Source organism: Chiloscyllium plagiosum, unplaced genomic scaffold, assembly GCF_037043375.1.
Source record: "Chiloscyllium plagiosum isolate Xiang-an unplaced genomic scaffold, Cpla_swu_hap1 HiC_scaffold_27, whole genome shotgun sequence".
Classification (NCBI taxonomy): Eukaryota; Metazoa; Chordata; class Chondrichthyes; order Orectolobiformes; family Hemiscylliidae; genus Chiloscyllium; species Chiloscyllium plagiosum.
The window spans coordinates 66,464,983-66,473,390 of record NW_028270165.1 but is presented as its reverse complement, the minus strand read 5'-3'; positions in this window follow the sequence as shown (position 1 = coordinate 66,473,390).

The window sequence follows — 8,408 nt, the reverse complement described above, 5'->3', positions numbered from 1 at the left end:
ATATGTGTGTGAATGAGAACGTGAGTTTGGTTGTCTGTGTTTGTGTGAATACATGTGAGTGTCAGTGAATAACTAAGTGTGGCAAAAAAGTTTGTGTTATTACGTAACTCAGTGTGCGACTGTGAATGTGAGTGTAATTGTTTGTGCAAGTATTTTGGAAGGCGTAATGAAGGAATGACGTACACATTAAATGGCAGAAATCTCAGAAACGTTAAAATACAGAAGGTCATCGGTGTACAGAGGTACAGTTACCTGAATGTATCAACAAAGGTTAATGAGATGGTCAAGAAGGCAAATTGCATTCTTGTCTTCATTAGTTGGGGCTTGGAACATATGGTTTGAAGTCAAGTATCTTGAAACTGAAATTTACACCGGCTCGTTTGGAATATTGCATACAGTTCTGGTTGCCAGACTATTGGAATAACGTGGGGGCTTTGGAGAGGCTGCAGAAACGGGTGACCAGAATGTTGCCTGGTTTGGTGGGTATTAGCTGCAAGGAGAAACGAGAACAAGTTTGCTCGTCGACCCTTGAATGTCGGAGGTTGAGGGGCGACCTGGCAAATCTTTACAAAATGATGACATGCCCGTGCAGAATGGATGATCGGAGTCATTTTTCCTCAGGGAAGAAATGTCAATTATTTGGGAACATAGCTTCCACGCAAAAGGGGTTATGTTTAAAGGAGATGTAAAAGACAAGTTTTTAACACAGAAAGTGGTAAGTGCCTCAACTGGCTGCCAGGGGAGTTGGTGATGGCAGAAGCGATAGGAACTTCAAAGAGACATCTTGAAAAAGAATAGGTATGGAATGGAAGGATACAGACCACGGGATGGCAATAGGCCTTAAATTTAGAAACGTGCCATGTGTTGGCCTTTCCTTTGAGGGCCGAACATCTGTTTCCAGCTTTGGACTGCTCTTTGCTCTTTGGTCAGTTTTCTGTGGGATTGCGTACTTGCGTCAATCAATTGGTTTCGAAAGACTTTGTCGTGCAAGTAATCTGGGTTTGTAGCTTCACCATGTTGGCGCATCGTTTTTAGGTGCAGTCCCGCTGTCTAAGTATCAATAACTCTGCAATATAATGACAACTCTTACCCCCAGTTTGTTTGATCTGTTTAATGTACGTCTTAGTGCTGCATTGATTCCTAAATCCTTATTTCCTACTTCAGATAGACTTGTGGACAGTGAGGCCGATAAGACTGGTAAATGCATGTCATTCCAATACAGAGTGGAATTCCTATATCCGGGTGAAGCTGTTCAGACACGAAGTTGTAATGATAGTTTCTACGCATTAGTGTTCATTTGTTCACCAGCTGTTGGTTCATGATCGAAAGGGGGATACACTACTGCTGAAGGTCCCTAGTTCTAGGCTTTCTGGGGAACAGAGTGTGAAGTTTTATCTCCCACACACACTGCTGTCCCCAAAGATAGAGACTAAGAATAGGGGGTATGTGGAAGATTGGTTCACAAACACACCATCGATCCTCAGATGGAGAAACAGTTAATTGTAGATTGTGAAATACCAGCTACACACAAAGTGTTGCTATCGGAAATGTATTTATATTATTTCACTCATTAGTGAGTGCTGACATCGTGCTCACATCACCATACATCCCACAACTTTTCTGGCTGTGAAAGATGGAGGTGATGTTTGATTTTATGATGCTCCCAGGCAGTACTAATTGAGCCTTCCTGCCAAGCAGTGCTGAGGACGATGGAAAACAGACTCCACCCCTGGTTCCACCCCTTTCGGTTTTCCTGAACTTCAATTGTTTTCTGAACACTAGCCCTGAATGGGGGCAGCTCCAACCACAGTCGAAATGCTCGTCACCATCCGGGGAAAAAAGCAGCTCCCGCTTAATTGGCACCACATCCACAAACATCCCCTCCCTCCCATCCTCCACCCACCGACGTTTTGAAGCAGCACCGTGCCTCGTCTCCAAGATGCACGGTAGAAATACGCCAAAGGTCTTCAGATAGCACCTTCCAAACCCACGACCACTTCCATGTGGTAGGTCAACAGCAGACAATACACGGGAACAACAGCCCCTGCAATTTCCCCATAGCACTCAGCATCATTTCTTGGAAACATATCACTGTACCTCACATGCTGCTGCGTCAAAATCCTGAAAATGCCTCGCTATGGGACATTGAGGGTCAAACTACAGCACATTCACTGCAGCAGTTCAAGAAAGCTCGCGAGGGGAGATAAGTGTCGCCACAGGCAGTGACGTTCATATTCCGTGGATGAATAATAATTTTCCCACGTTGTCCTGTTTAGAGCAATTTTCTCGATGGAAACATTTTTCTAACCCTCCCTGTCTGTGAATGAACATCACTTAATTAAACTTCCTTCCCCTTTCACCATGTTCAGTTCGTGTTTTGTGTGATATTGTAGCAGAATGCATTTCTACCATCTCCTCATACCTTTTGCTTGTTGAACAGGGATAACGGCTGTGTTGGGAATGTTCATGTTCATACATTTTGTACGTTAGTTGCTATTTCTGAATCCTTACAGAGACAGTGAGGCGGAGACTTGAGAATGGAGGCAGCCCTTGCGCTGGCCGAGTGGACGTTCACTACAGGGGACAGTGGGGGATTGTTGAAGATGAAGATTGGGACATACCGGATGCAACTGTTGTGTGCTGGGAGCTGGATTGTGGGACCGAAGTCTCTGCCCCGGGCGGGGCACACTTTGGGCCAGGCTGTGGACCCATTGTGACCTGGAATATTAAGTGCAGTGGGACCGAACGCGCTCTGAAGGAGTGTTATTCATCGCCATGGCATTCCCGTTCCTGGTTGCACAGCAATGATGTCATTTGTTCAGGTAAAAGACTATTTTCGTTTCTGTGTAATTTTATCGAAATTCGGTGCTGTCTGAAACCAGAAAGGAGCATGCAAACAGAACGTAAAACTGTACAATAATTATTAACATAATAATGGAATCCCTGATTTGTTTGGTGTCATTAAACAGCGTGTTGAGTATTTGAAAGTATCGGAGCGGTGAGTACCTGTTGCTGTTTACTCTCCAGTGAGGGGGCAGGAGAGTGTCCATTATGATGTCATTTGAAGTCACCTTGACAGAGCTGCATCGCTGGGACTATCACTTATACAACCCAATGTATAATGAGATTCGACATTGTTTTGGATGGCAGAATCATTTTGTGTAAATTATCTGCAGGCTGAATGCCGATTTATTTTGAAACGTTTGTGGGTCAAGATTCTAGGGATGAACATGAATGAGGTCAACAGGGCTGAAAAGCCACACAGATTGATGGAGCAATTTTTTATCCAGATGTGCCGGATCTGCCATTAAACAAATGAATGTTCATCAGTCAATAATGTGAGTTAGCATTGTTTAAGTTTATACTGATTGAATTTTTGTTTTCAGAACACATCGTTCCAAGGTTGGTACCTGGAAATTCCCAGTGCTTCGGCAGACTGGAGGTCCAGTTCGGTGACACCTGGAAAACAGTGTGTGGTCTTGACTGGAATTTGAAAAATACCAGTCAAGACCACACCAGCTGTGCGGTTTGTGCACAGCTTCACTGTGGAGTGGCCGTATCTGTTTCAAGCTCTGCCCGTTCTGGAGGCAGGACTGTGATCATGGGTACTGAGGTCTTTCAATGTACAGGCAATGAGACTCAACTGTGGAAGTGCCCTCGGTCTTCAACCATTCACCAGGATTTCAGTAGACACAACAATGTCACCCTAATATGATCTGGTGAGTATAGATTTAATGGAAACAAGACATATTTTGCTCTAATATTTGTAAAAGTGGTGGCGCTATCATTCCTGGATTGCTCTAACAGTGTCAAATCCAAACCCGTCCTTCTGTTCTACAATGCTGTCATGCACGAAGTGTAATGTGGTAAAATATACGCACAATTATTGGAAATTAAGGTGTTTCGAAGTCTTTATACTTGCATTGAAAAATAGATTTCTTCAAGTTTGTTATCTGTCTGCACCCAGTATATTTTATTGTTTTGATTGTCCAGAAGTCAATAATTGACGATAATATTAAGCACCAGTCAATGTAGATGTATTGAAGTGAATATCAGGCAATTACATTTCTGACAATTTTCTGAAGTCTCCCTGTCCTTGATAACATTTCTGCTCAACGTTTCTTAACAGTTTCAAATAATTTTATATCAATCTTTAAAACTATTGCACCAGCAAGGATTTCTAGCCAGCAAAGACTTACCATCCAATATGTACCACCTTGGTCATACGTTCAACTATCGTATTCTGTATCTAATATGGCACCCAAAGAGGATTCAGTTAATTCTCTGATCTTTTACGTTGGTTTGAATTTCTCTTGCCTTAACGCCATTGTGTATTTTACACTGGTGTCTATAGTATGAGTTGTCTTTTCAATGTGCACGACACCTTTTGCAGTGAACCTTGACATTTGTCCCAAACACTCTTCCAAGGACTAGCTAATGGGAGCATTTTGTCTTTTCTTTTCCTGTACTCTTCCAAAATTCATCTTCTCGTCTAACTCTATTTTACCTCGCTGCTTTAATTGATTACCACCTATGGCCTGTTCAATATATCCATGTTGAAAATAGAAGCAAGTTCGTATGTCTATTCTAACGTCACTCGTCTCCACTTCCTCAAGGACCGTGACACCTTTTCTGAATTATGTGTTGCATATGCGTGAACACAATGTTTTTCTATCGGCTTAACAATCAACAAAACATCTTTATTTCTGTAACAATTCACTCTATTTGCCAATTAAGTTTAAGTTGCATTCTTGGCTACTCTGCAACGTATTCTGTCAACTTCAAGTATCACAGCTCTTGAAGCGCTAAGCCCTTCTGTTTAACCTCCCTTCTTCAAAAAGGCTAAAAATGATGAGGTGAAAACCTCAAAATATATGTTGCACGCCATTTTCCAAGCTGCCAATAAATATCCCCACACATGTCTTTGCGTTAAGTTCCATCTGCCACCTGTCTGTCCGTTATATGCCCTACTGAAGTTTGAACCTGCCATTGTTAATAGTTTAAACCCATTAATATGTGGCACTATGAACTAATTTTGAAATGTTTCGCTGTATCTTAATGCAAACTTGCTCCAATCGACAAAAAAACACAAATCCATAGTGTCCAATCGCTTTCCTTAATGTGTCACGTCACTCTAAATGATCCTTCCTTAGGGATAATCAATATTGCAAATTGAGTTATTTACCTTTCCCACATACATTTAATTGGCTGTCGTGTAAAAACAACACACACACACGTGAAGCAGAAGGGATCACGGATTAGAGCAATATATGTGGATTTTGAGGCAACGTGACAGGGGTTCGATTTGACTCTGCAGCAGCACCTCTGATGGGGATCGGTTATCACAGTTGTCCAAACGGCTGCGTTGTGATGCATGGTGACTCCAACAGCGTTTTTCCATCACCCACACAATCTGACGCTGTCATGGAGGTACTAACCTTTTTTTTTTTACCTCTCCCCTCTCCCCTCTCCAGACGGTCGGAGACCATCAGGTTAAATCACCACCAGTCGTCTCTCGCTAAAGAGAGAACTGCCTTTGTAATGAACGCCGATCAGAGAGCAGCCGGAAGGCCACAAATGTCTGATCAGAAACTGCATTCATTGTTAACACTCTTTCAGACGTTGACTTGTAAGTAGGAGGAGGAATCCTTTGAAAGAAAACGCGCTTTCTGTCAGCAGTGCTTCTACAGGGTGAAATTCTCACGTTTAAAAATTATGAGCCATCTTGTCATGTCACAAGACTTTGAGACATTGCAACCTCCCTTTCAAATAGGGACAAGCAGGTTTTTTGTTTTATTCGAAATGGTGGTGGTTATTCTAATGCCATTCACAAGAATTTGGTGTAGACTAGGATTGTCATTTTCGTCAAGCGGAATCCATAACGTTTTGATAAATGATTGAGTTCAGCTTTATGGAGGAGGAGCGGCGGGGGAAAGAGTGAAATGAGGCAGGGAACACTCGTTGTCTTAGCTAAGACCTTAATTAATTTTTTATTTTGAAGAAGTGCATACATACTCAGGCTTCTGAATATCTAGTTAAAAGGAGAAGAGCATTTCTATACACGATGTAAATACCAGGTGCAATAGCTAGCAACGTTAGAAGTTAGATGGGCAGTGGGATTATGACAATACACTGTGAACTCATTGTTAATGTCAGAAAATTACCTTAATAAGGAAGAATGCAGCAAAAAAGTGGAAATGCATTTTCAGATGCCGCTCGTATTCCATTATTATTACTCATGTCGTGATGCTAAAGTTCTTTCTTGTGGGTTGAAGGGCTTCACTTCCAAATTGAGCACCAAGTTATATGAACAGAAACTGCTAGAGAAACTCAGCTGCTCTGACAGCAACTGTTGAGAGAAATCAGATTCAATATTAGGAGGCCCGTGACCCTTATTCAAAACTGTGCTGCGTTATCAATATTAGTGTGGAATAATTGCAATGACCATTGTGCATTGCAGACAGAACATTTAGAAAGAATAGACCACACTTGGAATGTTGTGTTCAGTTCTGGTCGCCTCATTCCAGAAAAAAAGTTGAAGCTTTAGACAGGGTGCAGAGAAGATTTGCCAGAATGTTGCCTGGTCTGGAGGGTATGTCTTATGAAGAATGTTTGAGGGAGCTAGGGCTTTTCTTCTTGAAGTGAAGAAGGATGAGAGATGGCTTGACCGAGTGTACAAAATGCTGAGAGGCATAGATAGAGTAGATAGCCAGAGACTTTTTCCCAGGGCATAAATGTCTATCATGAGGGGCCATCATTGTAAGGTGATGTGAGGAAAGTTTGGGGGAAGCTGTCAGAGGTAGGTTCCTTACTCAGAGAAAGATCGGTGCATGGAATGCACTGCCAGAAGTGGTAGTAGAGTCAGATATATTAGGGACATTTAAGCAACTCTTGGATTGGCACTTAGAAGTTTATACAATGAAGTGGACGTAGGTTAGTCTGATCATAGAGTAGGGTAAAATGCCGGCACAACATCGAGGGGCTGAAGGCCTGTACTATGCTGTAGTGTTGTATGTTCTATTTTCTGTGTTGTTGTGCCTCTGCGTGCCCATGATGTTGGCCTTGAAGAAGGAGTTTATGAGGAAATTCTAGCCCATTTGGGCAGGATGTCGTTTGGAAATAATGTCGCTGCATACCCGCATTTTGTTTTTGTTGGAAATAGATGTTTGAAAGCACTATCATTAAATGAGCCGGAAATAGTCATGGATAAAGTTTTCTAATATCTTGTATTGGAACGCGAAACAAGGGGACAGTTTGTTAACTGGCCGGGAGCAGGAATATGAAAAGTGAATCCACTCATATTCCAGAGAAACTACATTGAGGCAATCCTCATTGGAGAGAAATATTCTGACCTATCGCCAGCATATCGGGAGTTTGCAACATCCGAACTATCATGTCAAAAACAGCGAAGATTGCGGCATTGAATAAAATTCTCACAAGTGTTGCCGGTGACAATGTTTAATCAATTAAGAATGATGAATAGAGATTAGGCAGCAAGCATTCCAATTCACTGCTTCAGACCACTTCCCAAAAATTATGAGCTATTGACAATTCAATTCATTTCATCCTTGCTCCATATCACAGCATGTGTTTCTCCATATTGCTCTCAAATATTTGGAAAAGTAAGGCAATGGAAAAGATGAAACTTTCTGAAAAGCTATCAGATAAGCCATGATTGAATTTTTAAAAAAATGATGTATGTACTTTTGATTGCTAATTCTTGAACGTTTCGATTCAGTTTAACTTTTTATCTAAATACATCGCATGTTGCCGATGAAATTTGGTGGCCAAGACTGATGAATGGGGGAAGCCGCTGTGATGGCCGGGTTGAGGTTTACTACAATGGAAGCTGGGGCAGAGTGCAGGACTCCTTGTGGGAGCTGAATGAAACCCACGTGGTCTGCAGACAGCTGGGATGCGGTCATGCTTTAGAAACGTATAATTCTTCAAAGTATGAGGAGAGTGATGACAGTCCGTGGGTGTATGCTATCCACTGTCATGGACAGGAATCTTAGCTCCGGGCTTGCAGGATCTCAGGTCCATTGAATTTGTCAATCACTGACAGCAGTGGTGTAGTCAGCGTCTGTTTAGGTAAAAAGACGCTTCACAGAAAATCTTGCGCATCACATGTTCTTCAGTGTTAGACAAACAAATTATATAACACTGGGTGAAAGCAGACGTGTCCAGATGAATGGGTGAGGAAATGAAACTTCGATTTTGCAAGATTCAAGTTGCGAGGATTTTATTATCCCAAAGTGAAACTGACACATGGGAGAGGTATCAGCATGGGAAGAGGGTAGAATTATGATGAGAATGGTGTGTTGGAAGGACCGTGTTTTCTATCCGTAGAGATTTTAGCGAGATTTGACAAGATTTGTAGCTCAGTTTCAGTTACTGGGTGTAGCTTT